General features: G+C 44.2%; 49 non-coding genes across 49 annotated transcripts; all 49 read right to left on the reverse strand.

Moving 5' to 3' along the window:
* Positions 1-85: 85 nt before the first annotated feature.
* On the reverse strand, positions 86-167 carry trnas-gcu (transfer RNA serine (anticodon GCU)). The gene has a single exon. It is a non-coding gene; the product is annotated as a tRNA-Ser (tRNA).
* A 479-nt stretch (positions 168-646) lies between these two features.
* trnas-gcu (transfer RNA serine (anticodon GCU)) lies at positions 647-728 on the reverse strand. Its single transcript has one exon. It is a non-coding gene; the product is annotated as a tRNA-Ser (tRNA).
* A 480-nt stretch (positions 729-1,208) lies between these two features.
* On the reverse strand, positions 1,209-1,290 carry trnas-gcu (transfer RNA serine (anticodon GCU)). Its single transcript has one exon. It is a non-coding gene; the product is annotated as a tRNA-Ser (tRNA).
* Positions 1,291-1,769: 479 nt separating this feature from the next.
* trnas-acu (transfer RNA serine (anticodon ACU)) lies at positions 1,770-1,851 on the reverse strand. The gene has a single exon. It is a non-coding gene; the product is annotated as a tRNA-Ser (tRNA).
* Positions 1,852-2,331: 480 nt separating this feature from the next.
* On the reverse strand, positions 2,332-2,413 carry trnas-gcu (transfer RNA serine (anticodon GCU)). The gene has a single exon. It is a non-coding gene; the product is annotated as a tRNA-Ser (tRNA).
* Positions 2,414-2,891: 478 nt separating this feature from the next.
* trnas-gcu (transfer RNA serine (anticodon GCU)) lies at positions 2,892-2,973 on the reverse strand. The gene has a single exon. It is a non-coding gene; the product is annotated as a tRNA-Ser (tRNA).
* Positions 2,974-3,455: 482 nt separating this feature from the next.
* On the reverse strand, positions 3,456-3,537 carry trnas-gcu (transfer RNA serine (anticodon GCU)). Its single transcript has one exon. It is a non-coding gene; the product is annotated as a tRNA-Ser (tRNA).
* Positions 3,538-4,016: 479 nt separating this feature from the next.
* On the reverse strand, positions 4,017-4,098 carry trnas-gcu (transfer RNA serine (anticodon GCU)). The gene has a single exon. It is a non-coding gene; the product is annotated as a tRNA-Ser (tRNA).
* A 479-nt stretch (positions 4,099-4,577) lies between these two features.
* Positions 4,578-4,659, reverse strand: trnas-gcu (transfer RNA serine (anticodon GCU)). Its single transcript has one exon. It is a non-coding gene; the product is annotated as a tRNA-Ser (tRNA).
* A 478-nt stretch (positions 4,660-5,137) lies between these two features.
* Positions 5,138-5,219, reverse strand: trnas-gcu (transfer RNA serine (anticodon GCU)). The gene has a single exon. It is a non-coding gene; the product is annotated as a tRNA-Ser (tRNA).
* A 482-nt stretch (positions 5,220-5,701) lies between these two features.
* trnas-gcu (transfer RNA serine (anticodon GCU)) lies at positions 5,702-5,783 on the reverse strand. Its single transcript has one exon. It is a non-coding gene; the product is annotated as a tRNA-Ser (tRNA).
* A 1,039-nt stretch (positions 5,784-6,822) lies between these two features.
* On the reverse strand, positions 6,823-6,904 carry trnas-gcu (transfer RNA serine (anticodon GCU)). The gene has a single exon. It is a non-coding gene; the product is annotated as a tRNA-Ser (tRNA).
* A 480-nt stretch (positions 6,905-7,384) lies between these two features.
* Positions 7,385-7,466, reverse strand: trnas-gcu (transfer RNA serine (anticodon GCU)). Its single transcript has one exon. It is a non-coding gene; the product is annotated as a tRNA-Ser (tRNA).
* Positions 7,467-7,946: 480 nt separating this feature from the next.
* On the reverse strand, positions 7,947-8,028 carry trnas-gcu (transfer RNA serine (anticodon GCU)). The gene has a single exon. It is a non-coding gene; the product is annotated as a tRNA-Ser (tRNA).
* A 479-nt stretch (positions 8,029-8,507) lies between these two features.
* On the reverse strand, positions 8,508-8,589 carry trnas-gcu (transfer RNA serine (anticodon GCU)). Its single transcript has one exon. It is a non-coding gene; the product is annotated as a tRNA-Ser (tRNA).
* Positions 8,590-9,068: 479 nt separating this feature from the next.
* On the reverse strand, positions 9,069-9,150 carry trnas-gcu (transfer RNA serine (anticodon GCU)). Its single transcript has one exon. It is a non-coding gene; the product is annotated as a tRNA-Ser (tRNA).
* Positions 9,151-9,628: 478 nt separating this feature from the next.
* trnas-gcu (transfer RNA serine (anticodon GCU)) lies at positions 9,629-9,710 on the reverse strand. The gene has a single exon. It is a non-coding gene; the product is annotated as a tRNA-Ser (tRNA).
* Positions 9,711-10,189: 479 nt separating this feature from the next.
* trnas-gcu (transfer RNA serine (anticodon GCU)) lies at positions 10,190-10,271 on the reverse strand. The gene has a single exon. It is a non-coding gene; the product is annotated as a tRNA-Ser (tRNA).
* Positions 10,272-10,750: 479 nt separating this feature from the next.
* trnas-gcu (transfer RNA serine (anticodon GCU)) lies at positions 10,751-10,832 on the reverse strand. Its single transcript has one exon. It is a non-coding gene; the product is annotated as a tRNA-Ser (tRNA).
* Positions 10,833-11,310: 478 nt separating this feature from the next.
* On the reverse strand, positions 11,311-11,392 carry trnas-gcu (transfer RNA serine (anticodon GCU)). The gene has a single exon. It is a non-coding gene; the product is annotated as a tRNA-Ser (tRNA).
* A 479-nt stretch (positions 11,393-11,871) lies between these two features.
* On the reverse strand, positions 11,872-11,953 carry trnas-gcu (transfer RNA serine (anticodon GCU)). Its single transcript has one exon. It is a non-coding gene; the product is annotated as a tRNA-Ser (tRNA).
* Positions 11,954-12,432: 479 nt separating this feature from the next.
* trnas-gcu (transfer RNA serine (anticodon GCU)) lies at positions 12,433-12,514 on the reverse strand. Its single transcript has one exon. It is a non-coding gene; the product is annotated as a tRNA-Ser (tRNA).
* Positions 12,515-12,993: 479 nt separating this feature from the next.
* On the reverse strand, positions 12,994-13,075 carry trnas-gcu (transfer RNA serine (anticodon GCU)). The gene has a single exon. It is a non-coding gene; the product is annotated as a tRNA-Ser (tRNA).
* A 479-nt stretch (positions 13,076-13,554) lies between these two features.
* Positions 13,555-13,636, reverse strand: trnas-gcu (transfer RNA serine (anticodon GCU)). The gene has a single exon. It is a non-coding gene; the product is annotated as a tRNA-Ser (tRNA).
* A 479-nt stretch (positions 13,637-14,115) lies between these two features.
* Positions 14,116-14,197, reverse strand: trnas-gcu (transfer RNA serine (anticodon GCU)). The gene has a single exon. It is a non-coding gene; the product is annotated as a tRNA-Ser (tRNA).
* A 479-nt stretch (positions 14,198-14,676) lies between these two features.
* On the reverse strand, positions 14,677-14,758 carry trnas-gcu (transfer RNA serine (anticodon GCU)). The gene has a single exon. It is a non-coding gene; the product is annotated as a tRNA-Ser (tRNA).
* A 479-nt stretch (positions 14,759-15,237) lies between these two features.
* trnas-gcu (transfer RNA serine (anticodon GCU)) lies at positions 15,238-15,319 on the reverse strand. The gene has a single exon. It is a non-coding gene; the product is annotated as a tRNA-Ser (tRNA).
* A 479-nt stretch (positions 15,320-15,798) lies between these two features.
* On the reverse strand, positions 15,799-15,880 carry trnas-gcu (transfer RNA serine (anticodon GCU)). Its single transcript has one exon. It is a non-coding gene; the product is annotated as a tRNA-Ser (tRNA).
* Positions 15,881-16,360: 480 nt separating this feature from the next.
* Positions 16,361-16,442, reverse strand: trnas-gcu (transfer RNA serine (anticodon GCU)). The gene has a single exon. It is a non-coding gene; the product is annotated as a tRNA-Ser (tRNA).
* Positions 16,443-16,921: 479 nt separating this feature from the next.
* On the reverse strand, positions 16,922-17,003 carry trnas-gcu (transfer RNA serine (anticodon GCU)). Its single transcript has one exon. It is a non-coding gene; the product is annotated as a tRNA-Ser (tRNA).
* A 479-nt stretch (positions 17,004-17,482) lies between these two features.
* On the reverse strand, positions 17,483-17,564 carry trnas-gcu (transfer RNA serine (anticodon GCU)). Its single transcript has one exon. It is a non-coding gene; the product is annotated as a tRNA-Ser (tRNA).
* A 479-nt stretch (positions 17,565-18,043) lies between these two features.
* trnas-gcu (transfer RNA serine (anticodon GCU)) lies at positions 18,044-18,125 on the reverse strand. Its single transcript has one exon. It is a non-coding gene; the product is annotated as a tRNA-Ser (tRNA).
* Positions 18,126-18,605: 480 nt separating this feature from the next.
* trnas-gcu (transfer RNA serine (anticodon GCU)) lies at positions 18,606-18,687 on the reverse strand. The gene has a single exon. It is a non-coding gene; the product is annotated as a tRNA-Ser (tRNA).
* Positions 18,688-19,166: 479 nt separating this feature from the next.
* On the reverse strand, positions 19,167-19,248 carry trnas-gcu (transfer RNA serine (anticodon GCU)). Its single transcript has one exon. It is a non-coding gene; the product is annotated as a tRNA-Ser (tRNA).
* Positions 19,249-19,727: 479 nt separating this feature from the next.
* Positions 19,728-19,809, reverse strand: trnas-gcu (transfer RNA serine (anticodon GCU)). Its single transcript has one exon. It is a non-coding gene; the product is annotated as a tRNA-Ser (tRNA).
* A 479-nt stretch (positions 19,810-20,288) lies between these two features.
* Positions 20,289-20,370, reverse strand: trnas-gcu (transfer RNA serine (anticodon GCU)). The gene has a single exon. It is a non-coding gene; the product is annotated as a tRNA-Ser (tRNA).
* Positions 20,371-20,848: 478 nt separating this feature from the next.
* On the reverse strand, positions 20,849-20,930 carry trnas-gcu (transfer RNA serine (anticodon GCU)). Its single transcript has one exon. It is a non-coding gene; the product is annotated as a tRNA-Ser (tRNA).
* A 479-nt stretch (positions 20,931-21,409) lies between these two features.
* Positions 21,410-21,491, reverse strand: trnas-gcu (transfer RNA serine (anticodon GCU)). The gene has a single exon. It is a non-coding gene; the product is annotated as a tRNA-Ser (tRNA).
* A 478-nt stretch (positions 21,492-21,969) lies between these two features.
* Positions 21,970-22,051, reverse strand: trnas-gcu (transfer RNA serine (anticodon GCU)). The gene has a single exon. It is a non-coding gene; the product is annotated as a tRNA-Ser (tRNA).
* A 479-nt stretch (positions 22,052-22,530) lies between these two features.
* trnas-gcu (transfer RNA serine (anticodon GCU)) lies at positions 22,531-22,612 on the reverse strand. The gene has a single exon. It is a non-coding gene; the product is annotated as a tRNA-Ser (tRNA).
* A 479-nt stretch (positions 22,613-23,091) lies between these two features.
* On the reverse strand, positions 23,092-23,173 carry trnas-gcu (transfer RNA serine (anticodon GCU)). Its single transcript has one exon. It is a non-coding gene; the product is annotated as a tRNA-Ser (tRNA).
* Positions 23,174-23,652: 479 nt separating this feature from the next.
* On the reverse strand, positions 23,653-23,734 carry trnas-gcu (transfer RNA serine (anticodon GCU)). Its single transcript has one exon. It is a non-coding gene; the product is annotated as a tRNA-Ser (tRNA).
* Positions 23,735-24,212: 478 nt separating this feature from the next.
* trnas-gcu (transfer RNA serine (anticodon GCU)) lies at positions 24,213-24,294 on the reverse strand. Its single transcript has one exon. It is a non-coding gene; the product is annotated as a tRNA-Ser (tRNA).
* Positions 24,295-24,773: 479 nt separating this feature from the next.
* trnas-gcu (transfer RNA serine (anticodon GCU)) lies at positions 24,774-24,855 on the reverse strand. Its single transcript has one exon. It is a non-coding gene; the product is annotated as a tRNA-Ser (tRNA).
* Positions 24,856-25,333: 478 nt separating this feature from the next.
* trnas-gcu (transfer RNA serine (anticodon GCU)) lies at positions 25,334-25,415 on the reverse strand. The gene has a single exon. It is a non-coding gene; the product is annotated as a tRNA-Ser (tRNA).
* A 479-nt stretch (positions 25,416-25,894) lies between these two features.
* trnas-gcu (transfer RNA serine (anticodon GCU)) lies at positions 25,895-25,976 on the reverse strand. Its single transcript has one exon. It is a non-coding gene; the product is annotated as a tRNA-Ser (tRNA).
* Positions 25,977-26,455: 479 nt separating this feature from the next.
* Positions 26,456-26,537, reverse strand: trnas-gcu (transfer RNA serine (anticodon GCU)). The gene has a single exon. It is a non-coding gene; the product is annotated as a tRNA-Ser (tRNA).
* Positions 26,538-27,016: 479 nt separating this feature from the next.
* Positions 27,017-27,098, reverse strand: trnas-gcu (transfer RNA serine (anticodon GCU)). Its single transcript has one exon. It is a non-coding gene; the product is annotated as a tRNA-Ser (tRNA).
* A 478-nt stretch (positions 27,099-27,576) lies between these two features.
* trnas-gcu (transfer RNA serine (anticodon GCU)) lies at positions 27,577-27,658 on the reverse strand. Its single transcript has one exon. It is a non-coding gene; the product is annotated as a tRNA-Ser (tRNA).
* Between the last annotated feature and the right edge of the window lie 242 nt (positions 27,659-27,900).

Genomic DNA, 27,900 nt, shown 5'->3' on the forward strand with positions numbered 1-27,900 from the left:
GCGGTGGCAGTCGGCCATCTTACCAATGTTTGCGTAAGTCAAATTCTTACAGTGCCATAAAAAAGGTCTTATATTTTTGGTTGCTCGATGAGGATGGGATACGAACCCATGCATTCAGAGTACAATAGATTAGCAGTCCATCGCCTTAACCACTCGGCCACCTCATCCGTTGGTGCATAAGTGGCAGTTGCCCCCACAAATTGTAGTTGCTGTATGTAAACCCATGATTGAAATCAATGAAAGTTAGGCATTGCATCGGCAGAGCCATGTGTCGATCCCATCGAGACATTTAACAAATGTGTTGTCAGGCTGAGTGGTCTAAAGTGCTTGATTAAGTGTGTGGAGGTGTCGATTCAAATCCCACCGTTGAGGTTGCCCTTGGTAAAGCTATTCTTCAATACCTGAATCTTATCAGTCGCTCTAGGAGTGTGCAGGGATTCTATATTCATGTGGGGCCATGCAAGAGAAGAAATAAAAAAAACATTTGCGAAGAGGTTGGTTTTCCAATCTACACCTGTAGTTCATCACCTTCACCACTCAGACACCAAGTTCTGTGCTCATGCGGTGGCAGTCGGCCATCTTACCAATGTTTGCGTAAGTCAAATTCTTACAGTGCCATAAAAAAGGTCTTATATTTTTGGTTGCTCGATGAGGATGGGATACGAACCCATGCATTCAGAGTACAATAGATTAGCAGTCCATCGCCTTAACCACTCGGCCACCTCATCCGTTTGTACACACGTGGTATTTTCCCCCACAAACTGCAGTTGCTGTATGTAAACCCATGATTGAAATCGATGAAAGTTAGGCATTGCAACGGCAGGGCCATGTGTCCATCCCATCGAGACATTTAACAAATGTGTTGTCAGGCTGAGTGGTCTAAAGTGCTTGATTAAGTGTGTGGAGGTGTCGGTTCAAATCCCACCGTTGAGGTTGCCCTTGGTAAAGCTATTCTTCATTACCTGAATCTTATCAGTTGCTCTAGGAGTGTGCAGGGATTCTATATTCATGTGGGGCCATGCAAGAGAACAAATTAAAAAAAACATTTGCGAAGAGGTTGGTTTTCCAATCTACACATGTAGTTCATCGCCTTCACCACTCAGATACCAAGATCTGTGCTCTTGCGGTGGCAGTCGGCCATCTTACCAATGTTTGCGTAAGTCAAAATCTTACAGTGCCATAAAAAAGGTCTTAATTTTTTGTTTGCTCGATGAGGATGGGATTCGAACCCATGCATGCAGAGCACAATGGATTAGCAGTCTATCGCCTTAACCACTCGGCCACCTCATCCGTTGGTGCATAAGTGGCAGTTGCCCCCACAAATTGTAGTTGCTGTATGTAAACCCATGATTGAAATCAATGAAAGTTAGGCATTGCATCGGCAGAGCCATGTGTCGATCCCATCGAGACATTTAACAAATGTGTTGTCAGGCTGAGTGGTCTAAAGTGCTTGATTAAGTGTGTGGAGGTGTCGGTTCAAATCCCACCGTTGAGGTTGCCCTTGGTAAAGCTATTCTTCAATACCTGAATCTTATCAGTCGCTCTAGGACTGTGCATGGATTCTATATTCATGTGGGGCCATGCAAGAGAAGAAATAAAAAAAACATTTGCGAAGAGGTTGGTTTTCCAATCTACACATGTAGTTCATCACCTTCACCACTCAGACACCAAGTTCTGTGCTCATGCGGTGGCAGTCGGCCATCTTACCAATGTTTGCGTAAGTCAAATTCTTACAGTGCCATAAAAAAGGTCTTATATTTTTGGTTGGTCGATGAGGATGGGATACGAACCCATGCATTCAGAGTACAATAGATTAGTAGTCCATCGCCTTAACCACTCGGCCACCTCATCCGTTTGTACACACGTGGTATTTTCCCCCACAAACTGCAGTTGCTGTATGTAAACCCATGATTGAAATCGATGAAAGTTAGGCATTGCAACGGCAGGGCCATGTGTCCATCCCATCGAGACATTTAACAAATGTGTTGTCAGGCTGAGTGGTCTAAAGTGCTTGATTAAGTGTGTGGAGGTGTCGGTTCAAATCCCACCGTTGAGGTTGCCCTTGGTAAAGCTATTCTTCATTACCTGAATCTTATCAGTTGCTCTAGGAGTGTGCAGGGATTCTATATTCATGTGGGGCCATGCAAGAGAACAAATAAAAAAAAACATTTGCGAAGAGGTTGGTTTTCCAATCTACACATGTAGTTCATCGCCTTCACCACTCAGATACCAAGATCTGTGCTCTTGCGGTGGCAGTCGGCCATCTTACCAATGTTTGCGTAAGTCAAAATCTTACAGTGCCATAAAAAAGGCCTTAATTTTTTGTTTGCTCGATGAGGATGGGATTCAAACCCATGCATGCAGAGCACAATGGATTAGCAGTCCATCGCCTTAACCACTCGGCCACCTCATCCGTTGGTACATAAGTGGCAGTTGCCCCCACAAATTGTAGTTGCTGTATGTAAACCCATGATTGAAATCAATGAAAGTTAGGCATTGCAACGGCAGAGCCATGTGTCGATCCCATCGAGACATTTAACAAATGTGTTGTCAGGCTGAGTGGTCTAAAGTGCTTGATTAAGTGTGTGGAGGTGTCGGTTCAAATCCCACCGTTGAGGTTGCCCTTGGTAAAGCTATTCTTCAATACCTGAATCTTATCAGTCGCTCTAGGAGTGTGCAGGGATTCTATATTCATGTGGGGCCATGCAAGAGAAGAAATAAAAAAAACATTTGCGAAGAGGTTGGTTTTCCAATCTACACATGTAGTTCATCACCTTCACCACTCAGACACCAAGTTCTGTGCTCATGCGGTGGCAGTCGGCCATCTTACCAATGTTTGCGTAAGTCAAAATCGTACAGTGCCATAAAAAAGGTCTTTTTTTTTGATTGCTCAATGAGGATGGGATTCGAACCCATGCATGCAGAGCACAATGGAATAGCAGTCCATCTCCTTAACCACTCGGCCACCTCATCCATTTGTAACCATGTGGTATTTTCCCCCACAAACTGCAGTTGCTGTATGTAAACCCATGATTGAAATCGATGAAAGTTAGGCATTGCAACGGCAGGGCCATGTGTCCATCCCATCGAGACATTTAACAAATGTGTTGTCAGGCTGAGTGGTCTAAAGTGCTTGATAGAGTGGGTTTAGAGGTGTCGGTTCAAATCCCACCGTTGAGGTTGCCCTTGGTAAAGCTATTCTTCATTACCTGAATCTTATCAGTTGCTCTAGGAGTGTGCAGGGATTCTATATTCATGTGGGGCCATGCAAGAGAAGAAATAAAAAAAAACATTTGCGAAGAGGTTGGTTTTCCAATCTACACATGTAGTTCATCGCCTTCACCACTCAGATACCAAGTTCTGTGCTCTTGCGGTGGCAGTCGGCCATCTTACCAATGTTTGCGTAAGTCAAAATCTTACAGTGCCATAAAAAAGGTCTTAATTATTTGTTTGCTCGATGAGGATGGGATTCGAACCTATGCATGCAGAGAACAATGGATTAGCAGTCCATCGCCTTAACCACTCGGCCACCTCATCCGTTGGTACATAAGTGGCAGTTGCCCCCACAAATTGTAGTTGCTGTATGTAAACCCATGATTGAATTCGATGAAAGTTAGGCATTGCAACGGCAGGGCCATGTGTCCATCCCATCGAGACATTTAACAAATGTGTTGTCAGGCTGAGTGGTCTAAAGTGCTTGATTAAGTGTGTGGAGGTGTCGGTTCAAATCCCACCGTTGAGGTTGCCCTTGGTAAAGCTATTCTTCAATACCTGAATCTTATCAGTCGCTCTAGGAGTGTGCAGGGATTCTATATTCATGTGGGGCCATGCAAGAGAAGAAATAAAAAAAACATTTGCGAAGAGGTTGGTTTTCCAATCTACACATGTAGTTCATCACCTTCACCACTCAGACACCAAGTTCTGTGCTCATGCGGTGGCAGTCGGCCATCTAAGCAATGTTTGCGTAAGTCAAATTCTTACAGTGCCATGAAAATAGTCTTATTTTTTTGATTGCTCGATGAGGATGGGATTCGAACCCATGCATGCAGAGCACAATGGATTAGCAGTCCATCGCCTTAACCACTCAGCCACCTCATCCATTTGCAAACATGTGGTATTTTCCCCCACAAACTGCAGTTGCTGTATGTAAACCCATGATTGAAATCGATGAAAGTTAGGCATTGCAACGGCAGGGCCATGTGTCCATCCCATCGAGACATTTAACAAATGTGTTGTCAGGCTGAGTGGTCTAAAGTGCTTGATTAAGTGTGTGGAGGTGTCGGTTCAAATCCCACCGTTGAGGTTGCCCTTGGTAAAGCTATTCTTCAATACCTGAATCTTATCAGTCGCTCTAGGAGTGTGCAGGGATTCTATATTCATGTGGGGCCATGCAAGAGAAGAAATAAAAAAAACATTTGCGAAGAGGTTGGTTTTCCAATCTACACATGTAGTTCATCACCTTCACCACTCAGACACCAAGTTCTGTGCTCATGCGGTGGCAGTCGGCCATCTTACCAATGTTTGCGTAAGTCAAATTCTTACAGTGCCATAAAAAAGGTCTTATATTTTTGGTTGCTCGATGAGGATGGGATACGAACCCATGCATTCAGAGCACAATGGATTAGCAGTCCATCGCCTTAACCACTCGGCCACCTCATCCATTTGTACACACGTGGTATTTTCCCCCACAAACTGCAGTTGCTGTATGTAAACCCATGATTGAATTCGATGAAAGTTAGGCATTGCAACGGCAGGGCCATGTGTCCATCCCATCGAGACATTTAACAAATGTGTTGTCAGGCTGAGTGGTCTAAAGTGCTTGATTAAGTGTTTGGAGGTGTCGGTTGAAATCCCACCGTTGAGGTTGCCCTTGGTAAAGCTATTCTTCAATACCTGAATCTTATCAGTCGCTCTAGGAGTGTGCAGGGATTCTATATTCATGTGGGGCCATGCAAGAGAAGAAATAAAAAAAACATTTGCGAAGAGGTTGGTTTTCCAATCTACACATGTAGTTCATCACCTTCACCACTCAGACACCAAGTTCTGTGCTCATGCGGTGGCAGTCGGCCATCTTACCAATGTTTGCGTAAGTCAAAATCGTACAGTGCCATAAAAAAGGTCTTTTTTTTGGATTGCTCAATGAGGATGGGATTCGAACCCATGCATGCAGAGCACAATGGAATAGCAGTCCATCTCCTTAACCACTCGGCCACCTCATCCATTTGTAAGCATGTGGTATTTTCCCCCACAAACTGCAGTTGCTGTATGTAAACCCATGATTGAAATCGATGAAAGTTAGGCATTGCAACGGCAGGGCCATGTGTCCATCCCATCGAGACATTTAACAAATGTGTTGTCAGGCTGAGTGGTCTAAAGTGCTTGATAGAGTGTGTTTAGAGGTGTCGGTTCAAATCCCACCGTTGAGGTTGCCCTTGGTAAAGCTATTCTTCATTACCTGAATCTTATCAGTTGCTCTAGGAGTGTGCAGGGATTCTATATTCATGTGGGGCCATGCAAGAGAAGAAATAAAAAAAAACATTTGCGAAGAGGTTGGTTTTCCAATCTACACATGTAGTTCATCGCCTTCACCACTCAGATACCAAGTTCTGTGCTCTTGCGGTGGCAGTCGGCCATCTTACCAATGTTTGCGTAAGTCAAAATCTTACAGTGCCATAAAAAAGGTCTTAATTATTTGTTTGCTCGATGAGGATGGGATTCGAACCTATGCATGCAGAGAACAATGGATTAGCAGTCCATCGCCTTAACCACTCGGCCACCTCATCCGTTGGTACATAAGTGGCAGTTGCCCCCACAAATTGTAGTTGCTGTATGTAAACCCATGATTGAATTCGATGAAAGTTAGGCATTGCAACGGCAGGGCCATGTGTCCATCCCATCGAGACATTTAACAAATGTGTTGTCAGGCTGAGTGGTCTAAAGTGCTTGATTAAGTGTGTGGAGGTGTCGGTTCAAATCCCACCGTTGAGGTTGCCCTTGGTAAAGCTATTCTTCAATACCTGAATCTTATCAGTCGCTCTAGGAGTGTGCAGGGATTCTATATTCATGTGGGGCCATGCAAGAGAAGAAATAAAAAAAACATTTGCGAAGAGGTTGGTTTTCCAATCTACACATGTAGTTCATCACCTTCACCACTCAGACACCAAGTTCTGTGCTCATGCGGTGGCAGTCGGCCATCTAACCAATGTTTGCGTAAGTCAAATTCTTACAGTGCCATAAAAAGGTCTTATATTTTTGGTTGCTCGATGAGGATGGGATACGAACCCATGCATTCAGAGCACAATGGATTAGCAGCCCATCGCCTTAACCACTCTGCCACCTCATCCGTTTGTACACACGTGGTATTTTCCCCCACAAACTGCAGTTGCTGTATGTAAACCCATGATTGAATTCGATGAAAGTTAGGCATTGCAACGGCAGGGCCATGTGTCCATCCCATCGAGACATTTAACAAATGTGTTGTCAGGCTGAGTGGTCTAAAGTGCTTGATTAAGTGTGTGGAGGTGTCGGTTCAAATCCCACCGTTGAGGTTGCCCTTGGTAAAGCTATTCTTCAATACCTGAATCTTATCAGTCGCTCTAGGAGTGTGCAGGGATTCTATATTCATGTGGGGCCATGCAAGAGAAGAAATAAAAAAAACATTTGCGAAGAGGTTGGTTTTCCAATCTACACATGTAGTTCATCGCCTTCACCACTCAGATACCAAGTTCTGTGCTCATGCGGTGGCAGTCGGCCATCTTACCAATGTTTGCGTAAGTCAAAATCGTACAGTGCCATAAAAATAGTCTTATTTTTTTGATTGCTCGATGAGGATGGGATTCGAACCCATGCATGCAGAGCACAATGGATTAGCAGTCCATCGCCTTAACCACTCAGCCACCTCATCCATTTGCAAACATGTGGTATTTTCCCCCACAAACTGCAGTTGCTGTATGTAAACCCATGATTGAAATCGATGAAAGTTAGGCATTGCAACGGCAGGGCCATGTGTCCATCCCATCGAGACATTTAACAAATGTGTTGTCAGGCTGAGTGGTCTAAAGTGCTTGATTAAGTGTGTGGAGGTGTCGGTTCAAATCATAACCGTTGAGGTTGCCCTTGGTAAAGCTATTCTTCATTACCTGAATCTTATCAGTTGCTCTAGGAGTGTGCAGGGATTCTATATTCATGTGGGGCCGTGCAAGAGAACAAATAAAAAAAACATTTGCGAAGAGGTTGGTTTTCCAATCTACACATGTAGTTCATAGCCTTCACCACTCAGATACCAAGATCTGTGCTCTTGCGTTGGCAGTCGGCCATCTTACCAATGTTTGCGTAAGTCAAAATCTTACAGTGCCATAAAAAAGGTCTTAATTTTTTGTTTGCTCGATGAGGATGGGATTCGAACCCATGCATGCAGAGCACAATAGAATAGCAGTCCATTGCCTTAACCACTCGGCCACCTCATCCATTTGTACACATGTGGTATTTTCCCCCACAAACTGCATTTGCTGTATGTAAACCCATGATTGAAATCGATGAAAGTTAGGCATTGCAACGGCAGGGCCATGTGTCCATCCCATCGAGACATTTAACAAATGTGTTGTCAGGCTGAGTGGTCTAAAGTGCTTGATTAAGTTTGTGGAGGTGTTGGTTCAAATCCCACCGTTGAGGTTGCCCTTGGTAAAGCTATTCTTCATTACCTGAATCTTATCAGTTGCTCTAGGAGTGTGCAGGGATTCTATATTCATGTGGGGCCATGCAAGAGAACAAATAAAAAAAAACATTTGCGAAGAGGTTGGTTTTCCAATCTACACATGTAGTTCATCGCCTTCACCACTCACATACCAAGATCTGTGCTCTTGCGGTGGCAGTCGGCCATCTTACCAATGTTTGCGTAAGTCAAAATCTTACAGTGCCATAAAAAAGGTCTTAATTTTTTGGTTGCTCGATGAGGATGGGATTCGAACCCATGCATGCAGAGCACAATGGATTAGCAGTCCATCGCCTTAACCACTCGGCCACCTCATCCTTTGGTACATAAGTGGCAGTTGCCCCCACAAATTGTAGTTGCTGTATGTAAACCCATGATTGAAATCAATGAAAGTTAGGCATTGCAACGGCAGAGCCATGTGTCGATCCCATCGAGACATTTAACAAATGTGTTGTCAGGCTGAGTGGTCTAAAGTGCTTGATTAAGTGTGTGGAGGTGTCGGTTCAAATCCCACCGTTGAGGTTGCCCTTGGTAAAGCTATTCTTCAATACCTGAATCTTATCAGTTGCTCTAGGAGTGTGCAGGGATTCTATATTCATGTGGGGCCATGCAAGAGAAGAAATAAAAAAAACATTTGCGAAGAGGTTGGTTTTCCAATCTACACATGTAGTTCATCGCCTTCACCACTCAGATACCAAGTTCTGTGCTCTTGCGGTGGCAGTCGGCCATCTTACCAATGTTTGCGTAAGTCAAAATCTTACAGTGCCATAAAAAAGGTCTTATTTTTTTGGTTGCTCGATGAGGATGGGATTCGAACCCATGCATGCAGAGCACAATGGATTAGCAGTCCATCACCTTAACCACTCGGCCACCTTATCCGCAGGTACACAAGTGGCAGTTGCCCCCACAAACTGTAGTTGCTGTATGTAAACCCATGATTGAAATCAATGAAAGTTAAGTATTGCAACGGCAGGGCCATGTGTCGATCCCATCGAGACATTTAACAAATGTGTTGTCAGGCTGAGTGGTCTAAAGTGCTTGATTAAGTGTGTGGAGGTGTCGGTTCAAATCCCACCGTTGAGGTTGCCCTTGGTAAAGCTATTCTTCAATACCTGAATCTTATCAGTTGCTCTAGGAGTGTGCAGGGATTCTATATTCATGTGGGGCCATGCAAGAGAAGAAATAAAAAAAACATTTGCGAAGAGGTTGGTTTTCCAATCTACACATGTAGTTCATCACCTTCACCACTCAGATACCAAGTTCTGTGCTCATGCGGTGGCAGTCGGCCATCTTACCAATGTTTGCGTAAGTCAAAATCTTACAGTGCCATAAAAAAGGTCTTATATTTTTGGTTGCTCGATGAGGATGGGATTCGAACCCATGCATGCAGAGCACAATGGATTAGCAGTCCATCGCCTTAACCACTCGGCCACCTCATCCGTTGGTACACAAGTGGCAGTTGCCCCCACAAACTGTAGTTGCTGTATGTAAACCCATGATTGAAATCAATGAAAGTTAGGCATTGCAACGGCAGGGCCATGTGTCCATCCCATCGAGACATTTAACAAATGTGTTGTCAGGCTGAGTGGTCTAAAGTGCTTGATTAAGTGTGTGGAGGTGTCGGTTCAAATCCCACCGTTGAGGTTGCCCTTGGTAAAGCTATTCTTCAATACCTGAATCTTATCAGTTGCTCTAGGAGTGTGCAGGGATTCTATATTCATGTGGGGCCATGCAAGAGAAGAAATAAAAAAAACATTTGCGAAGAGGTTGGTTTTCCAATCTACACATGTAGTTCATCGCCTTCACCACTCAGATACCAAGTTCTGTGCTCTTGCGGTGGCAGTCGGCCATCTTACCAATGTTTGCGTAAGTCAAAATCTTACAGTGCCATAAAAAAGGTCTTATTTTTTGGTTGCTCGATGAGGATGGGATTCGAACCCATGCATGCAGAGCACAATGGATTAGCAGTCCATCGCCTTAACCACTCGGCCACCTCATCCGTTGGTACACAAGTGGCAGTTGCCCCCACAAACTGTAGTTGCTGTATGTAAACCCATGATTGAAATCAATGAAAGTTAGGCATTGCAACGGCAGAGCCATGTGTCGATCCCATCGAGACATTTAACAAATGTGTTGTCAGGCTGAGTGGTCTAAAGTGCTTGATTAAGTGTGTGGAGGTGTCGGTTCAAATCCCACCGTTGAGGTTGCCCTTGGTAAAGCTATTCTTCAATACCTGAATCTTATCAGTTGCTCTAGGAGTGTGCAGGGATTCTATATTCATGTGGGGCCATGCAAGAGAAGAAATAAAAAAAACATTTGCGAAGAGGTTGGTTTTCCAATCTACACATGTAGTTCATCGCCTTCACCACTCAGATACCAAGTTCTGTGCTCTTGCGGTGGCAGTCGGCCATCTTACCAATGTTTGCGTAAGTCAAAATCTTACAGTGCCATAAAAAAGGTCTTATTTATTTGTTTGCTCGATGAGGATGGGATTCGAACCCATGCATGCAGAGCACAATGGATTAGCAGTCCATCGCCTTAACCACTCGGCCACCTCATCCGCTGGTACACAAGTGGCAGTTGCCCCCACAAACTGTAGTTGCTGTATGTAAACCCATGATTGAAATCAATGAAAGTTAGGCATTGCAACGGCAGAGCCATGTGTCGATCCCATCGAGACATTTAACAAATGTGTTGTCAGGCTGAGTGGTCTAAAGTGCTTGATTAAGTGTGTGGAGGTGTCGGTTCAAATCCCACCGTTGAGGTTGCCCTTGGTAAAGCTATTCTTCAATACCTGAATCTTATCAGTCGCTCTAGGAGTGTGCAGGGATTCTATATTCATGTGGGGCCATGCAAGAGAAGAAATAAAAAAAACATTTGCGAAGAGGTTGGTTTTCCAATCTACACATGTAGTTCATCGCCTTCACCACTCAGATACCAAGTTCTGTGCTCTTGCGGTGGCAGTCGGCCATCTTACCAATGTTTGCGTAAGTCAAAATCTTACAGTGCCATAAAAAAGGTCTTATATTTTTGGTTGCTCGATGAGGATGGGATTCGAACCCATGCATGCAGAGCACAATGGATTAGCAGTCCATCGCCTTAACCACTCGGCCACCTCATCCGTTTGTACACACGTGGTATTTTCCCCCACAAACTGCAGTTGCTGTATGTAAACCCATGATTGAAATCGATGAAAGTTAGGCATTGCAACGGCAGGGCCATGTGTCCATCCCATCGAGACATTTAACAAATGTGTTGTCAGGCTGAGTGGTCTAAAGTGCTTGATTAAGTGTGTGGAGGTGTCGGTTCAAATCCCACCGTTGAGGTTGCCCTTGGTAAAGCTATTCTTCAATACCTGAATCTTATCAGTTGCTCTAGGAGTGTGCAGGGATTCTATATTCATGTGGGGCCATGCAAGAGAAGAAATAAAAAAAACATTTGCGAAGAGGTTGGTTTTCCAATCTACACATGTAGTTCATCGCCTTCACCACTCAGATACCAAGTTCTGTGCTCATGCGGTGGCAGTCGGCCATCTTACCAATGTTTGCGTAAGTCAAAATCTTACAGTGCCATAAAAAAGGTCTTATTTTTTGTTTGCTCGATGAGGATGGGATTCGAACCCATGCATGCAGAGCACAATGGATTAGCAGTCCATCGCCTTAACCACTCGGCCACCTCATCCGTTGGTACATAAGTGGCAGTTGCCCCCACAAATTGTAGTTGCTGTATGTAAACCCATGATTGAAATCAATGAAAGTTAGGCATTGCAACGGCAGAGCCATGTGTCGATCCCATCGAGACATTTAACAAATGTGTTGTCAGGCTGAGTGGTCTAAAGTGCTTGATTAAGTGTGTGGAGGTGTCGGTTCAAATCCCACCGTTGAGGTTGCCCTTGGTAAAGCTATTCTTCAATACCTGAATCTTATCAGTCGCTCTAGGAGTGTGCAGGGATTCTATATTCATGTGGGGCCATGCAAGAGAAGAAATAAAAAAAACATTTGCGAAGAGGTTGGTTTTCCAATCTACACATGTAGTTCATCGCCTTCACCACTCAGATACCAAGTTCTGTGCTCATGCGGTGGCAGTCGGCCATCTTACCAATGTTTGCGTAAGTCAAAATCGTACAGTGCCATAAAAAAGGTCTTATTTTTTTGATTGCTCGATGAGGATGGGATTCGAACCCATGCATGCAGAGCACAATGGATTAGCAGTCCATCGCCTTAACCACTCGGCCACCTCATCCGTTTGTACACAAGTGGTATTTTCCCCCACAAACTGCAGTTGCTGTATGTAAACCCATGATTGAAATCGATGAAAGTTAGGCATTGCAACGGCAGGGCCATGTGTCCATCCCATCGAGACATTTAACAAATGTGTTGTCAGGCTGAGTGGTCTAAAGTGCTTGATTAAGTGTGTGGAGGTGTCGGTTCAAATCCCACCGTTGAGGTTGCCCTTGGTAAAGCTATTCTTCATTACCTGAATCTTATCAGTTGCTCTAGGAGTGTGCAGGGATTCTATATTCATGTGGGGCCATGCAAGAGAAGAAATAAAAAAAACATTTGCGAAGAGGTTGGTTTTCCAATCTACACATGTAGTTCATCGCCTTCACCACTCAGATACCAAGTTCTGTGCTCTTGCGGTGGCAGTCGGCCATCTTACCAATGTTTGCGTAAGTCAAAATCTTACAGTGCCATAAAAAAGGTCTTATTTTTTTGGTTGCTCGATGAGGATGGGATTCGAACCCATGCATGCAGAGCACAATGGATTAGCAGTCCATCACCTTAACCACTCGGCCACCTTATCCGCTGGTACACAAGTGGCAGTTGCCCCCACAAACTGTAGTTGCTGTATGTAAACCCATGATTGAAATCAATGAAAGTTAAGTATTGCAACGGCAGGGCCATGTGTCCATCCCATCGAGACATTTAACAAATGTGTTGTCAGGCTGAGTGGTCTAAAGTGCTTGATTAAGTGTGTGGAGGTGTCGGTTCAAATCCCACCGTTGAGGTTGCCCTTGGTAAAGCTATTCTTCAATACCTGAATCTTATCAGTTGCTCTAGGAGTGTGCAGGGATTCTATATTCATGTGGGGCCATGCAAGAGAAGAAATAAAAAAAACATTTGCGAAGAGGTTGGTTTTCCAATCTACACATGTAGTTCATCGCCTTCACCACTCAGATACCAAGTTCTGTGCTCATGCGGTGGCAGTCGGCCATCTTACCAATGTTTGCGTAAGTCAAAATCTTACAGTGCCATAAAAAAGGTCTTATTTTTTTGATTGCTCGATGAGGATGGGATTCGAACCCATGCATGCAGAGCACAATGGATTAGCAGTCCATCGCCTTAACCACTCGGCCACCTCATCCGTTTGTACACAAGTGGTATTTTCCCCCACAAACTGCAGTTGCTGTATGTAAACCCATGATTGAAATCGATGAAAGTTAGGCATTGCAACGGCAGGGCCATGTGTCCATCCCATCGAGACATTTAACAAATGTGTTGTCAGGCTGAGTGGTCTAAAGTGCTTGATTAAGTGTGTGGAGGTGTCGGTTCAAATCCCACCGTTGAGGTTGCCCTTGGTAAAGCTATTCTTCATTACCTGAATCTTATCAGTTGCTCTAGGAGTGTGCAGGGATTCTATATTCATGTGGGGCCATGCAAGAGAAGAAATAAAAAAAACATTTGCGAAGAGGTTGGTTTTCCAATCTACACATGTAGTTCATCGCCTTCACCACTCAGATACCAAGTTCTGTGCTCTTGCGGTGGCAGTCGGCCATCTTACCAATGTTTGCGTAAGTCAAAATCTTACAGTGCCATAAAAAAGGTCTTATTTTTTTGGTTGCTCGATGAGGATGGGATTCGAACCCATGCATGCAGAGCACAATGGATTAGCAGTCCATCGCCTTAACCACTCGGCCACCTTATCCGCTGGTACACAAGTGGCAGTTGCCCCCACAAACTGTAGTTGCTGTATGTAAACCCATGATTGAAATCAATGAAAGTTAAGTATTGCAACGGCAGGGCCATGTGTCGATCCCATCGAGACATTTAACAAATGTGTTGTCAGGCTGAGTGGTCTAAAGTGCTTGATTAAGTGTGTGGAGGTGTCGGTTCAAATCCCACCGTTGAGGTTGCCCTTGGTAAAGCTATTCTTCAATACCTGAATCTTATCAGTCGCTCTAGGAGTGTGCAGGGATTCTATATTCATGTGGGGCCATGCAAGAGAAGAAATAAAAAAAACATTTGCGAAGAGGTTGGTTTTCCAATCTACACATGTAGTTCATCGCCTTCACCACTCAGATACCAAGTTCTGTGCTCTTGCGGTGGCAGTCGGCCATCTTACCAATGTTTGCGTAAGTCAAAATCTTACAGTGCCATAAAAAAGGTCTTATTTTTTTGGTTGCTCGATGAGGATGGGATTCGAACCCATGCATGCAGAGCACAATGGATTAGCAGTCCATCGCCTTAACCACTCGGCCACCTCATCCGTTTGTACAAACGTGGTATTTTCCCCCACAAACTGCAGTTGCTGTATGTAAACCCATGATTGAAATCGATGAAAGTTAGGCATTGCAACGGCAGGGCCATGTGTCCATCCCATCGAGACATTTAACAAATGTGTTGTCAGGCTGAGTGGTCTAAAGTGCTTGATTAAGTGTGTGGAGGTGTCGGTTCAAATCCCACCGTTGAGGTTGCCCTTGGTAAAGCTATTCTTCAATACCTGAATCTTATCAGTTGCTCTAGGAGTGTGCAGGGATTCTATATTCATGTGGGGCCATGCAAGAGAAGAAATAAAAAAAACATTTGCGAAGAGGTTGGTTTTCCAATCTACACATGTAGTTCATCGCCTTCACCACTCAGATACCAAGTTCTGTGCTCATGCGGTGGCAGTCGGCCATCTTACCAATGTTTGCGTAAGTCAAAATCTTACAGTGCCATAAAAAAGGTCTTATATTTTTGGTTGCTCGATGAGGATGGGATTCGAACCCATGCATGCAGAGCACAATGGATTAGCAGTCCATCGCCTTAACCACTCGGCCACCTCATCCGTTTGTACACACGTGGTATTTTCCCCCACAAACTGCAGTTGCTGTATGTAAACCCATGATTGAAATCGATGAAAGTTAGGCATTGCAACGGCAGGGCCATGTGTCCATCCCATCGAGACATTTAACAAATGTGTTGTCAGGCTGAGTGGTCTAAAGTGCTTGATTAAGTGTGTGGAGGTGTCGGTTCAAATCCCACCGTTGAGGTTGCCCTTGGTAAAGCTATTCTTCAATACCTGAATCTTATCAGTCGCTCTAGGAGTGTGCAGGGATTCTATATTCATGTGGGGCCATGCAAGAGAAGAAATAAAAAAAACATTTGCGAAGAGGTTGGTTTTCCAATCTACACATGTAGTTCATCGCCTTCACCACTCAGATACCAAGTTCTGTGCTCATGCGGTGGCAGTCGGCCATCTTACCAATGTTTGCGTAAGTCAAAATCTTACAGTGCCATAAAAAAGGTCTTATATTTTTGGTTGCTCGATGAGGATGGGATTCGAACCCATGCATGCAGAGCACAATGGATTAGCAGTCCATCGCCTTAACCACTCGGCCACCTCATCCGTTTGTACACACGTGGTATTTTCCCCCACAAACTGCAGTTGCTGTATGTAAACCCATGATTGAAATCGATGAAAGTTAGGCATTGCAACGGCAGGGCCATGTGTCCATCCCATCGAGACATTTAACAAATGTGTTGTCAGGCTGAGTGGTCTAAAGTGCTTGATTAAGTGTGTGGAGGTGTCGGTTCAAATCCCACCGTTGAGGTTGCCCTTGGTAAAGCTATTCTTCAATACCTGAATCTTATCAGTCGCTCTAGGAGTGTGCAGGGATTCTATATTCATGTGGGGCCATGCAAGAGAAGAAATAAAAAAAACATTTGCGAAGAGGTTGGTTTTCCAATCTACACATGTAGTTCATCGCCTTCACCACTCAGATACCAAGTTCTGTGCTCATGCGGTGGCAGTCGGCCATCTTACCAATGTTTGCGTAAGTCAAAATCGTACAGTGCCATAAAAAAGGTCTTATTTTTTTGATTGCTCGATGAGGATGGGATTCGAACACATGCATGCAGAGCACAATGGATTAGCAGTCCATCGCCTTAACCACTCGGCCACCTCATCCGTTTCTACAAACGTGGTATTTTCCCCCACAAACTGCAGTTGCTGTATGTAAACCCATGATTGAAATCGATGAAAGTTAGGCATTGTAACGGCAGGGCCATGTGTCCATCCCATCGAGACATTTAACAAATGTGTTGTCAGGCTGAGTGGTCTAAAGTGCTTGATTAAGTGTGTGGAGGTGTCGGTTCAAATCCCACCGTTGAGGTTGCCCTTGGTAAAGCTATTCTTCAATACCTGAATCTTATCAGTTGCTCTAGGAGTGTGCAGGGATTCTATATTCATGTGGGGCCATGCAAGAGAAGAAATAAAAAAAAACATTTGCGAAGAGGTTGGTTTTCCAATCTACACATGTAGTTCATCGCCTTCACCACTCAGATACCAAGTTCTGTGCTCTTGCGGTGGCAGTCGGCCATCTTACCAATGTTTGCGTAAGTCAAAATCTTACAGTGCCATAAAAAAGGTCTTATTTTTTTGGTTGCTCGATGAGGATGGGATTCGAACCCATGCATGCAGAGCACAATGGATTAGCAGTCCATCACCTTAACCACTCGGCCACCTTATCCGCAGGTACACAAGTGGCAGTTGCCCCCACAAACTGTAGTTGCTGTATGTAAACCCATGATTGAAATCAATGAAAGTTAGGCATTGCAACGGCAGGGCCATGTGTCGATCCCATCGAGACATTTAACAAATGTGTTGTCAGGCTGAGTGGTCTAAAGTGCTTGATTAAGTGTGTGGAGGTGTCGGTTCAAATCCCACCGTTGAGGTTGCCCTTGGTAAAGCTATTCTTCAATACCTGAATCTTATCAGTCGCTCTAGGAGTGTGCAGGGATTCTATATTCATGTGGGGCCATGCAAGAGAAGAAATAAAAAAAACATTTGCGAAGAGGTTGGTTTTCCAATCTACACATGTAGTTCATCGCCTTCACCACTCAGATACCAAGTTCTGTGCTCATGCGGTGGCAGTCGGCCATCTTACCAATGTTTGCGTAAGTCAAAATCTTACAGTGCCATAAAAAAGGTCTTATATTTTTGGTTGCTCGATGAGGATGGGATTCGAACCCATGCATGCAGAGCACAATGGATTAGCAGTCCATCGCCTTAACCACTCGGCCACCTCATCCGTTTGTACACACGTGGTATTTTCCCCCACAAACTGCAGTTGCTGTATGTAAACCCATGATTGAAATCGATGAAAGTTAGGCATTGCAACGGCAGGGCCATGTGTCCATCCCATCGAGACATTTAACAAATGTGTTGTCAGGCTGAGTGGTCTAAAGTGCTTGATTAAGTGTGTGGAGGTGTCGGTTCAAATCCCACCGTTGAGGTTGCCCTTGGTAAAGCTATTCTTCAATACCTGAATCTTATCAGTTGCTCTAGGAGTGTGCAGGGATTCTATATTCATGTGGGGCCATGCAAGAGAAGAAATAAAAAAAACATTTGCGAAGAGGTTGGTTTTCCAATCTACACATGTAGTTCATCGCCTTCACCACTCAGATACCAAGTTCTGTGCTCTTGCGGTGGCAGTCGGCCATCTTACCAATGTTTGCGTAAGTCAAAATCTTACAGTGCCATAAAAAAGGTCTTATTTTTTTGGTTGCTCGATGAGGATGGGATTCGAACCCATGCATGCAGAGCACAATGGATTAGCAGTCCATCGCCTTAACCACTCGGCCACCTCATCCGTTGGTACATAAGTGGCAGTTGCCCCCACAAATTGTAGTTGCTGTATGTAAACCCATGATTGAAATCAATGAAAGTTAGGCATTGCAACGGCAGAGCCATGTGTCGATCCCATCGAGACATTTAACAAATGTGTTGTCAGGCTGAGTGGTCTAAAGTGCTTGATTAAGTGTGTGGAGGTGTCGGTTCAAATCCCACCGTTGAGGTTGCCCTTGGTAAAGCTATTCTTCAATACCTGAATCTTATCAGTCGCTCTAGGAGTGTGCAGGGATTCTATATTCATGTGGGGCCATGCAAGAGAAGAAATAAAAAAAACATTTGCGAAGAGGTTGGTTTTCCAATCTACACATGTAGTTCATCGCCTTCACCACTCAGATACCAAGTTCTGTGCTCTTGCGGTGGCAGTCGGCCATCTTACCAATGTTTGCGTAAGTCAAAATCTTACAGTGCCATAAAAAAGGTCTTATTTTTTTGATTGCTCGATGAGGATGGGATTCGAACCCATGCATGCAGAGCACAATGGATTAGCAGTCCATCGCCTTAACCACTCGGCCACCTCATCCGTTTGTACACAACGTGGTATTTTCCCCCACAAACTGCAGTTGCTGTATGTAAACCCATGATTGAAATCGATGAAAGTTAGGCATTGCAACGGCAGGGCCATGTGTCCATCCCATCGAGACATTTAACAAATGTGTTGTCAGGCTGAGTGGTCTAAAGTGCTTGATTAAGTGTGTGGAGGTGTCGGTTCAAATCCCACCGTTGAGGTTGCCCTTGGTAAAGCTATTCTTCAATACCTGAATCTTATCAGTTGCTCTAGGAGTGTGCAGGGATTCTATATTCATGTGGGGCCATGCAAGAGAAGAAATAAAAAAAACATTTGCGAAGAGGTTGGTTTTCCAATCTACACATGTAGTTCATCGCCTTCACCACTCAGATACCAAGTTCTGTGCTCTTGCGGTGGCAGTCGGCCATCTTACCAATGTTTGCGTAAGTCAAAATCTTACAGTGCCATAAAAAAGGTCTTAATTTTTTGTTTGCTCGATGAGGATGGGATTCGAACCCATGCATGCAGAGCACAATGGATTAGCAGTCCATCGCCTTAACCACTCGGCCACCTCATCCGTTGATACATAAGTGGCAGTTGCCCCCACAAATTGTAGTTGCTGTATGTAAACCCATGATTGAAATCAATGAAAGTTAGGCATTGCAACGGCAGGGCCATGTGTCCATCCCATCGAGACATTTAACAAATGTGTTGTCAGGCTGAGTGGTCTAAAGTGCTTGATTAAGTGTGTGGAGGTGTCGGTTCAAATCCCACCGTTGAGGTTGCCCTTGGTAAAGCTATTCTTCAATACCTGAATCTTATCAGTTGCTCTAGGAGTGTGCAGGGATTCTATATTCATGTGGGGCCATGCAAGAGAAGAAATAAAAAAAACATTTGCGAAGAGGTTGGTTTTCCAATCTACACATGTAGTTCATCGCCTTCACCACTCAGATACCAAGTTCTGTGCTCATGCGGTGGCAGTCGGCCATCTTACCAATGTTTGCGTAAGTCAAAATCTTACAGTGCCATAAAAAAGGTCTTAATTTTTTGTTTGCTCGATGAGGATGGGATTCGAACCCATGCATGCAGAGCACAATGGATTAGCAGTCCATCGCCTTAACCACTCGGCCACCTCATCCGTTGGTACATAAGTGGCAGTTGCCCCCACAAATTGTAGTTGCTGTATGTAAACCCATGATTGAAATCAATGAAAGTTAGGCATTGCAACGGCAGGGCCATGTGTCCATCCCATCGAGACATTTAACAAATGTGTTGTCAGGCTGAGTGGTCTAAAGTGCTTGATTAAGTGTGTGGAGGTGTCGGTTCAAATCCCACCGTTGAGGTTGCCCTTGGTAAAGCTATTCTTCAATACCTGAATCTTATCAGTTGCTCTAGGAGTGTGCAGGGATTCTATATTCATGTGGGGCCATGCAAGAGAACAAATAAAAAAAACATTTGCGAAGAGGTTGGTTTTCCAATCTACACATGTAGTTCATCGCCTTCACCACTCAGATACCAAGTTCTGTGCTCTTGCGGTGGCAGTCGGCCATCTTACCAATGTTTGCGTAAGTCAAAATCTTACAGTGCCATAAAAATGGTCTTAATTTTTGGTTTGCTCGATGAGGATGGGATTCGAACCCATGCATGCAGAGCACAATGGATTAGCAGTCCATCGCCTTAACCACTCGGCCACCTCATCCGTTGATACATAAGTGGCAGTTGCCCCCACAAACTGTAGTTGCTGTATGTAAACCCATGATTGAAATCAATGAAAGTTAGGCATTGCAACGGCAGGGCCATGTGTCGATCCCATCGAGACATTTAACAAATGTGTTGTCAGGCTGAGTGGTCTAAAGTGCTTGATTAAGTGTGTGGAGGTGTCGGTTCAAATCCCACCGTTGAGGTTGCCCTTGGTAAAGCTATTCTTCAATACCTGAATCTTATCAGTCGCTCTAGGAGTGTGCAGGGATTCTATATTCATGTGGGGCCATGCAAGAGAAGAAATAAAAAAAACATTTGCGAAGAGGTTGGTTTTCCAATCTACACATGTAGTTCATCGCCTTCACCACTCAGATACCAAGTTCTGTGCTCATGCGGTGGCAGTCGGCCATCTTACCAATGTTTGCGTAAGTCAAAATCTTACAGTGCCATAAAAAAGGTCTTATATTTTTGGTTGCTCGATGAGGATGGGATACGAACCCATGCATGCAGAGCACAATGGATTAGCAGTCCATCGCCTTAACCACTCGGCCACCTCATCCGTTTGTACACAGGTGGTATTTTCCCCCACAAACTGCAGTTGCTGTATGTAAACCCATGATTGAATTCGATGAAAGTTAGGCATTGCAACGGCAGGGCCATGTGTCCATCCCATCGAGACATTTAACAAATGTGTTGTCAGGCTGAGTGGTCTAAAGTGCTTGATTAAGTGTGTGGAGGTGTCGGTTCAAATCCCACAGTTGAGGTTGCCCTTGGTAAAGCTATTCTTCAATACCTGAATCTTATCAGTTGCTCTAGGAGTGTGCAGGGATTCTATATTCATGTGGGGCCATGCAAGATAAGAAATAAATAAAAAAATTGCGAAGAGGTTTGTTTTCCAATCTACACATGTAGTTCATCACCTTCACCACTCAGATACCAAGTTCTGTGCTCTTGCTGTGGCAGTCGGCCATCTTACCAATGTTTGCGTAAGTCAAAATCTTACAGTACCATAAAAAGGTCTTAATTTTTTGTTTGCTCGATGAGGATGGGATTCAAACCCATGCATGCAGAGCACAATGGATTAGCAGTCCATCGCCTTAACCACTCGGCCACCTCATCCGTTGGTACATAAGTGGCAGTTGCCCCCACAAATTGTAGTTGCTGTATGTAAACCCATGATTGAAATCGATGAAAGTTAGGCATTGCAACGGCAGAGCCATGTGTCGATCCCATCGAGACATTTAACAAATGTGTTGTCAGGCTGAGTGGTCTAAAGTGCTTGATTAAGTGTGTGGAGGTGTCGGTTCAAATCCCACCGTTGAGGTTGCCCTTGGTAAAGCTATTCTTCAATACCTGAATCTTATCAGTCGCTCTAGGAGTGTGCAGGGATTCTATATTCATGTGGGGCCATGCAAGAGAAGAAATAAAAAAAACATTTGCGAAGAGGTTGGTTTTCCAATCTACACATGTAGTTCATCGCCTTCACCACTCAGACACCAAGTTCTGTGCTCATGCGGTGGCAGTCGGCCATCTTACCAATGTTTGCATAAGTCAAAATCTTACAGTGCCATAAAAAAGGTCTTATATTTTTGGTTGCTCGATGAGGATGGGATACGAACCCATGCATTCAGAGCACAATGGATTAGCAGTACATCGCCTTAACCACTCGGCCACCTCATCCGTTTGTACACAGGTGGTATTTTCCCCCACAAACTGCAGTTGCTGTATGTAAACCCATGATTGAATTCGATGAAAGTTAGGCATTGCAACGGCAGGGCCATGTGTCCATCCCATCGAGACATTTAACAAATGTGTTGTCAGGCTGAGTGGTCTAAAGTGCGTGATTAAGTGTGTGGAGGTGTCGGTTCAAATCCCACAGTTGAGGTTGCCCTTGGTAAAGCTATTCTTCAATACCTGAATATTATGAGTTGCTCTAGGAGTGTGCAGGGATTCTATATTCATGTGGGGCCATGCAAGATAAGAAATAAATAAAAAAATTGCGAAGAGGTTTGTTTTCCAATCTACACATGTAGTTCATCACCTTCACCACTCAGATACCAAGTTCTGTGCTCTTGCTGTGGCAGTCGGCCATCTTACCAATGTTTGCGTAAGTCAAAATCTTACAGTGCCATAAAAAGGTCTTAATTTTTTGTTTGCTCGATGAGGATGGGATTCAAACCCATGCATGCAGAGCACAATGGATTAGCAGTCCATCGGCTTAACCACTCGGCCACCTCATCCGTTGGTACATAAGTGGCAGTTGCCCCCACAAATTGTAGTTGCTGTATGTAAACCCATGATTGAAATCGATGAAAGTTAGGCATTGCAACGGCAGAGCCATGTGTCGATCCCATCGAGACATTTAACAAATGTGTTGTCAGGCTGAGTGGTCTAAAGTGCTTGATTAAGTGTGTGGAGGTGTCGGTTCAAATCCCACTGTTGAGGTTGCCCTTGGTAAAGCTATTCTTCAATACCTGAATCTTATCAGTCGCTCTAGGAGTGTGCAGGGATTCTATATTCATGTGGGGCCATGCAAGAGAAGAAATAAAAAAAACATTTGCGAAGAGGTTGGTTTTCCAATCTACACATGTAGTTCATCGCCTTCACCACTCAGATACCAAGTTCTGTGCTCTTGCGGTGGCACTCGGCCATCTTACCAATGTTTGCGTAAGTCAAAATCTTACAGTGCCATAAAAATGGTCTTAATTTTTGGTTTGCTCGATGAGGATGGGATTCGAACCCATGCATGCAGAGCACAATGGATTAGCAGTCCATCGCCTTAACCACTCGGCCACCTCATCCGTTGATACATAAGTGGCAGTTGCCCCCACAAATTGTAGTTGCTGTATGTAAACCCATGATTGAAATCAATGAAAGTTAGGCATTGCAACGACAGAGCCATGTGTCGATCCCATCGAGACATTTAACAAATGTGTTGTCAGGCTGAGTGGTCTAAAGTGCTTGATTAAGTGTGTGGAGGTGTCGGTTCAAATCCCACCGTTGAGGTTGCCCTTGGTAAAGCTATTCTTCAATACCTGAATCTTATCAGTCGCTCTAGGAGTGTGCAGGGATTCTATATTCATGTGGGGCCATGCAAGAGAAGAAATAAAAAAAACACTTGCGAAGAGGTTGGTTTTCCAATCTACACATGTAGTTCATCGCCTTCACCACTCAGACACCAAATTCTGTGCTCATGCGGTGGCAGTCGGCCATCTTACCAATGTTTGCGTAAGTCAAAATCTTACAGTGCCATAAAAAAGGTCTTAATTTTTTGTTTGCTCGATTAGGATGGGATTCGAACCCATGCATGCAGAGCAAAATGGATTAGCAGTCCATCGCCTTAACCACTCAGCCACCTCATCCGTTGATACATAAGTGGCAGTTGCCCCCACAAATTGTAGTTGCTGTATGTAAACCCATGATTGAAATCAATGAAAGTTAGGCATTGCAACGGCAGGGCCATGTGTCCATCCCATCGAGACATTTAACAAATGTGTTGTCAGGCTGAGTGGTCTAAAGTGCTTGATTAAGTGTGTGGAGGTGTCGGTTCAAATCCCACCGTTGAGGTTGCCCTTGGTAAAGCTATTCTTCATTACCTGAATCTTATCAGTTGCTCTAGGAGTGTGCAGGGATTCTATATTCATGTGGGGCCATGCAAGAGAACAAATAAAAAAAACATTTGCGAAGAGGTTGGTTTTCCAATCTACACATGTAGTTCATCGCCTTCACCACTCAGATACCAAGTTCTGTGCTCTTGCGGTGGCACTCGGCCATCTTACCAATGTTTGCGTAAGTCAAAATCTTACAGTGCCATAAAAAAGGTCTTATATTTTTGGTTGCTCGATGAGGATGGGATACGAACCCATACATTCAGAGCACAATGGATTAGCAGTCCATCGCCTTAACCACTCGGCCACCTCATCCGTTTGTACACAGGTGGTATTTTCCCCCACAAACTGCAGTTGCTGTATGTAAACCCATGATTGAATTCGATGAAAGTTAGGCATTGCAACGGCAGGGCCATATGTCCATCCCATCGAGACATTTAACAAATGTGTTGTCAGGCTGAGTGGTCTAAAGTGCTTGATTAAGTGTGTGGAGGTGTCGGTTCAAATCCCACAGTTGAGGTTGCCCTTGGTAAAGCTATTCTTCAATACCTGAATATTATCAGTTGCTCTAGGAGTGTGCAGGGATTCTATATTCATGTGGGGCCATGCAAGATAAGAAATAAATAAAAAAATTGCGAAGAGGTTTGTTTTCCAATCTACACATGTAGTTCATCACCTTCACCACTCAGATACCAAGTTCTGTGCTCTTGCTGTGGCAGTCGGCCATCTTACCAATGTTTGCGTAAGTCAAAATCTTACAGTACCATAAAAAGGTCTTAATTTTTTGTTTGCTCGATGAGGATGGGATTCAAACCCATGCATGCAGAGTACAATGGATTAGCAGTCCATCGGCTTAACCACTCGGCCACCTCATCCGTTGGTACATAAGTGGCAGTTGCCCCCACAAATTGTAGTTGCTGTATGTAAACCCATGATTGAAATCGATGAAAGTTAGGCATTGCAACGGCAGAGCCATGTGTCGATCCCATCGAGACATTTAACAAATGTGTTGTCAGGCTGAGTGGTCTAAAGTGCTTGATTAAGTGTGAGGAGGTGTCGGTTCAAATCCCACTGTTGAGGTTGCCCTTGGTAAAGCTATTCTTCAATACCTGAATCTTATCAGTCGCTCTAGGAGTGTGCAGGGATTCTATATTCATGTGGGGCCATGCAAGAGAAGAAATAAAAAAAACATTTGCGAAGAGGTTGGTTTTCCAATCTACACATGTAGTTCATCGCCTTCACCACTCAGACACCAAATTCTGTGCTCATGCGGTGGCAGTCGGCCATCTTACCAATGTTTGCATAAGTCAAAATCTTACAGTGCCATAAAAAAGGTCTTATATTTTTGGTTGCTCGATGAGGATGGGATACGAACCCATGCATTCAGAGCACAATGGATTAGCAGTACATCGCCTTAACCACTCGGCCACCTCATCCGTTTGTACACAGGTGGTATTTTCCCCCACAAACTGCAGTTGCTGTATGTAAACCCATGATTGAATTCGATGAAAGTTAGGCATTGCAACGGCAGGGCCATATGTCCATCCCATCGAGACATTTAACAAATGTGTTGTCAGGCTGAGTGGTCTAAAGTGCGTGATTAAGTGTGTGGAGGTGTCGGTTCAAATCCCACAGTTGAGGTTGCCCTTGGTAAAGCTATTCTTCAATACCTGAATATTATGAGTTGCTCTAGGAGTGTGCAGGGATTCTATATTCATGTGGGGCCATGCAAGATAAGAAATAAAAAAAAAAATTGCGAAGAGGTTTGTTTTCCAATCTACACATGTAGTTCATCACCTTCACCACTCAGATACCAAGTTCTGTGCTCTTGCTGTGGCAGTCGGCCATCTTACCAATGTTTGCGTAAGTCAAAATCTTACAGTGCCATAAAAAGGTCTTAATTTTTTGTTTGCTCGATGAGGATGGGATTCAAACCCATGCATGCAGAGCACAATGGATTAGCAGTCCATCGGCTTAACCACTCGGCCACCTCATCCGTTGGTACATAAGTGGCAGTTGCCCCCACAAATTGTAGTTGCTGTATGTAAACCCATGATTGAAATCGATGAAAGTTAGGCATTGCAACGGCAGAGCCATGTGTCGATCCCATCGAGACATTTAACAAATGTGTTGTCAGGCTGAGTGGTCTAAAGTGCTTGATTAAGTGTGTGGAGGTGTCGGTTCAAATCCCACTGTTGAGGTTGCCCTTGGTAAAGCTATTCTTCAATACCTGAATCTTATCAGTCGCTCTAGGAGTGTGCAGGGATTTTATATTCATGTGGGGCCATGCAAGAGAAGAAATAAAAAAAACATTTGCGAAGAGGTTGGTTTTCCAATCTACACATGTAGTTCATCGCCTTCACCACTCAGATACCAAGTTCTGTGCTCTTGCGGTGGCACTCGGCCATCTTACCAATGTTTGCGTAAGTCAAAATCTTACAGTGCCATAAAAATGGTCTTAATTTTTGGTTTGCTCGATGAGGATGGGATTCGAACCCATGCATGCAGAGCACAATGGATTAGCAGTCCATCGCCTTAACCACTCGGCCACCTCATCCGTTGATACATAAGTGGCAGTTGCCCCCACAAATTGTAGTTGCTGTATGTAAACCCATGATTGAAATCAATGAAAGTTAGGCATTGCAACGACAGAGCCATGTGTCGATCCCATCGAGACATTTAACAAATGTGTTGTCAGGCTGAGTGGTCTAAAGTGCTTGATTAAGTGTGTGGAGGTGTCGGTTCAAATCCCACCGTTGAGGTTGCCCTTGGTAAAGCTATTCTTCAATACCTGAATCTTATCAGTCGCTCTAGGAGTGTGCAGGGATTCTATATTCATGTGGGGCCATGCAAGAGAAGAAATAAAAAAAACACTTGCGAAGAGGTTGGTTTTCCAATCTACACATGTAGTTCATCGCCTTCACCACTCAGACACCAAATTCTGTGCTCATGCGGTGGCAGTCGGCCATCTTACCAATGTTTGCGTAAGTCAAAATCTTACAGTGCCATAAAAAAGGTCTTAATTTTTTGTTTGCTCGATTAGGATGGGATTCGAACCCATGCATGCAGAGCAAAATGGATTAGCAGTCCATCGCCTTAACCACTCAGCCACCTCATCCGTTGATACATAAGTGGCAGTTGCCCCCACAAATTGTAGTTGCTGTATGTAAACCCATGATTGAAATCAATGAAAGTTAGGCATTGCAACGGCAGGGCCATGTGTCCATCCCATCGAGACATTTAACAAATGTGTTGTCAGGCTGAGTGGTCTAAAGTGCTTGATTAAGTGTGTGGAGGTGTCGGTTCAAATCCCACCATTGAGGTTGCCCTTGGTAAAGCTATTCTTCATTACCTGAATCTTATCAGTTGCTCTAGGAGTGTGCAGGGATTCTATATTCATGTGGGGCCATGCAAGAGAACAAATAAAAAAAACATTTGCGAAGAGGTTGGTTTTCCAATCTACACATGTAGTTCATCGCCTTCACCACTCAGATACCAAGTTCTGTGCTCTTGCGGTGGCACTCGGCCATCTTACCAATGTTTGCGTAAGTCAAAATCTTACAGTGCCATAAAAATGGTCTTAATTTTTGGTTTGCTCGATGAGGATGGGATTCGAACCCATGCATGCAGAGCACAATGGATTAGCAGTCCATCGCCTGAACCACTCGGCCACCTCATCCGTTGATACATAAGTGGCAGTTGCCCCCACAAATTGTAGTTGCTGTATGTAAACCCATGATTGAAATCAATGAAAGTTAGGCATTGCAACGACAGAGCCATATGTCGATCCCATCGAGACATTTAACAAATGTGTTGTCAGGCTGAGTGGTCTAAAGTGCTTGATTAAGTGTGTGGAGGTGTCGGTTCAAATCCCACCGTTGAGGTTGCCCTTGGTAAAGCTATTCTTCAATACCTGAATATTATCAGTCGCTCTAGGAGTGTGCAGGGATTGTATATTCATGTGGGGCCATGCAAGATAAGAAATAAAAAAAAAAATTGCGAAGAGGTTTGTTTTCCAATCTACACATGTAGTTCATCACCTTCACCACTCAGATACCAAGTTCTGTGCTCTTGCTGTGGCAGTCGGCCATCTTACCAATGTTTGCGTAAGTCAAAATCTTACAGTGCCATAAAAAGGTCTTAATTTTTTGTTTGCTCGATGAGGATGGGATTCAAACCCATGCATGCAGAGCACAATGGATTAGCAGTCCATCGGCTTAACCACTCGGCCACCTCATCCGTTGGTACATAAGTGGCAGTTGCCCCCACAAATTGTAGTTGCTGTATGTAAACCCATGATTGAAATCGATGAAAGTTAGGCATTGCAACGGCAGAGCCATGTGTCGATCCCATCGAGACATTTAACAAATGTGTTGTCAGGCTGAGTGGTCTAAAGTGCTTGATTAAGTGTGTGGAGGTGTCGGTTCAAATCCCACTGTTGAGGTTGCCCTTGGTAAAGCTATTCTTCAATACCTGAATCT

The sequence above is a fragment of the Salmo salar genome, chromosome 04 (assembly GCF_965601325.2).
Source record: "Salmo salar chromosome 04, fSalSal1, whole genome shotgun sequence".
In the NCBI taxonomy this organism is placed as follows: Eukaryota; Metazoa; Chordata; class Actinopteri; order Salmoniformes; family Salmonidae; genus Salmo; species Salmo salar.